Source organism: Phalangium opilio, unplaced genomic scaffold (genome assembly GCF_054372755.1).
Source record: "Phalangium opilio isolate 3A_F unplaced genomic scaffold, DU_Popi_V2 ptg000077l_1, whole genome shotgun sequence".
Lineage (NCBI taxonomy): Eukaryota > Metazoa > Arthropoda > Arachnida > Opiliones > Phalangiidae > Phalangium > Phalangium opilio.
In genome coordinates, this window is record NW_028324185.1 from 2,034,653 (window position 1) to 2,037,358 (window position 2,706).

Genomic DNA, 2,706 nt, shown 5'->3' on the forward strand with positions numbered 1-2,706 from the left:
AGAAATTAATGAAAAGGAACAGCCAGGCCCAAGCTCTTATATGGAACTAGACCCATGAATTTCCCCATATATTTTGGTGCGTTTTTCAGGTTTTTTCCCGTAAGTGGAATAATGACAAAATTGCTAGGCCTAACTTCAGTTTCAAATTTTTCCAGCAAAAGTGAACAAAATTTTCGAACAAAGTAAACTTCATTGGTTTGTACAAGAAAAGGCTCTCTTGGAATGCTTTAAAGGGAATGCAACCACTAAAGCCTTAAGAAGATGGAAGGGAAGAGGGTTAAATTAAATTGTTCAATACATATTTGAAACCATTCTAAAAGTAACAAACAATTCCTGGAAAAAAATAAAATTAAACTTTAAAATAATAAATAAAAAATTAAAAAACACCTTTATTCATTGTTTAAATTACAATTTTAATTTTAATTTAAAAACATTAATTTTTTTGTAGCAATATTTGTTATTTATTGTTATTTATTATTATAAATGATTAAAAACAATAATAATATTAAATAATCACAAGAAAATTAATTAATAATTATCCATTAATTTTTTTAATTGAGAAGGAATTCAATGTTTGTCTGGATTCTTTTACGCGGGATTTGTATGCATCTACAATTCCCAATGCAAAAACTGCAGCATTTATTAACCCTACTATCTACAAATCATCATTAAAATAAATTAATTCGGACGTTTTTTGGTGTATTCAACTAAAGTCGATGTTTTACCGATTCCGGCATAAGCAACAATTTTAACGATTTGATTTAGAGCTAGCTCGTGGTTTATGATACGGATCTGTTGACTGATTAGACGCGTTCTCCCATCTTTAATGCATTGAAATTCATAATATATTTATGTGGTAATTTTCAGACTCGGTAACTAAGGGTATCGATGCGTCAGACAATGGCATAAATGTGAACAGATTACCATGTTATCTTACAAGATTTATAGCTTTGCCCTCGCGTATAACTACACCCACTTAGCCTTTTTACATATACATAGATTTGATTGGATGGGGGATAATAGACCTTTTCAACGTAAAAAAGGGGCTCGCCAAAGTTACCAACCCTCGGGATCGGCACGTACAAGCCATCAGTCTCCGCGCACTCTCAAGATACAAAGAGACTAAAGCGCAGGCGCCAAAAAGCAAGATGGAAGGCAGTTTTACACCCCTGTTCTTTTCACTTCAATACCCTATAGTCCTAAGACAACAAGTTAAAATACACGTATTTATCAATGCATTGCTGTCCAACATTACTCCGTCTAGCAATTTGCATATCTTTCTGGGTTTCAAACCACGAATCAGGCATAATACAGCCTATAATGAATGCTAAAATCGATGGAGAATTTCATTTCCGGTTGAATTTACCCCAGACGTAAAAATTGTAATCTTACCCTTTCCCGACTTTGTGTTTCAACGTGGCGAAATAATAAATGCACGCCAAGTAATAGAAACATTCCAATAGGTTATTTAGATAACAGGAAGACTTTGAGTGTGTAAGCAGTTTTAATATTCTGCTTATATCCTCGAAAGTTTCTGATATCGCTACAATAGCCGCGATAATCGCGTAAGGATTGAGGTCATTGTCTGATTCGACCTCCGGGAACTGCTTTTTAACAATTTGCGGTGATATTTAAGATAACCCATCATTTCTGCGTTAGTTTTACGTTCGGCTCGAGTATTTTTCTTTTCAAAAATAGGGATATCTTGAATGATTCCAAAAAATGGCTCTTCTGGGCTTAAAAGTTCGAGATCCTCTAAATACAGGATTACTATTACTTTAACATAATGGGCTTCCACCAAAGGTTCACGGAATTACGCATTTTCTCATTCCTTAACGTGAATCAATCGCCATATACACCCTAAATTTAAAAAAGTTCTGAAATAGGTGTTCGCTTGAAGTGAAACGTTAACAATAGCTTTGTTTAAAATTATTTTAGGAATAAAGTTTCTTAAATCGACTTATCTATAGTTAATGTAAAATACTGACGAATAAAATAATTATTATCAATTATATTTATTTAATTATTTAAGATAAACTTCTTTCTTTGAAGTGACACAAGTAGGAGTTTATGTAGAACGAGTAATGAAGATTTCATCTGAATTGAAACACTATACGCATATCGAAGTTAATATAGAACGAGTAATGAACATTGCATCTGAATCCAAACACCATAAGCGTATCAAAGTTAATCTAAATTGAGTACGATGAAAAGATCTCTTACATAATGATAACAATTTCTTTTTGCAGAATTCTAAATGAAAATATTTTAAATATGTTTCGGCATTACGATTCTTTTTGTAGTTGTGTAGCTATAAAGCTCTGTCTCATCTCAATACTCCAGAAACATCTTTTGATATTATTATTTCAAATTGGGTGTTTACTTTTTAATTCAGCTTTACTACATTTATATAATAATAATCAAAGCTTTTGTCTTTGAATGGATTTCCACACTACGCGTGTGGCTTATTTAGAGGTGGGTCCTTTTACAATGCATAGGAGGGTGGTGGCTAGCCCCTATGCCACAGCTAACCCACAGCGCCCTATACTAACTATTACCGTTAACCTCTGCAAGTTTTGATGGAAAGGAGAAGTCGGGTTAGACCGCGGAGGAAAACTCCTTTTAACAAGTGGGGAGAGAACTTAAAAACTCAACGCAGAAGGATTTGTTCCATGATTTTCCCCGGTGTCACAATCCGGGACCGAA

General features: G+C 33.6%; 1 long non-coding RNA gene across 1 annotated transcript; it reads right to left on the minus strand.

Moving 5' to 3' along the window:
• Nucleotides 1–551: 551 nt before the first annotated feature.
• LOC149656733 (uncharacterized) lies at nucleotides 552–1,407 on the minus strand. The gene is made up of 3 exons (XR_016370005.1): nucleotides 1,222–1,407; nucleotides 726–821; nucleotides 552–655 (listed from the first exon to the last, which is right to left on the minus strand). It is a non-coding gene; the product is annotated as an uncharacterized LOC149656733 (long non-coding RNA).
• Nucleotides 1,408–2,706: the final 1,299 nt, after the last annotated feature.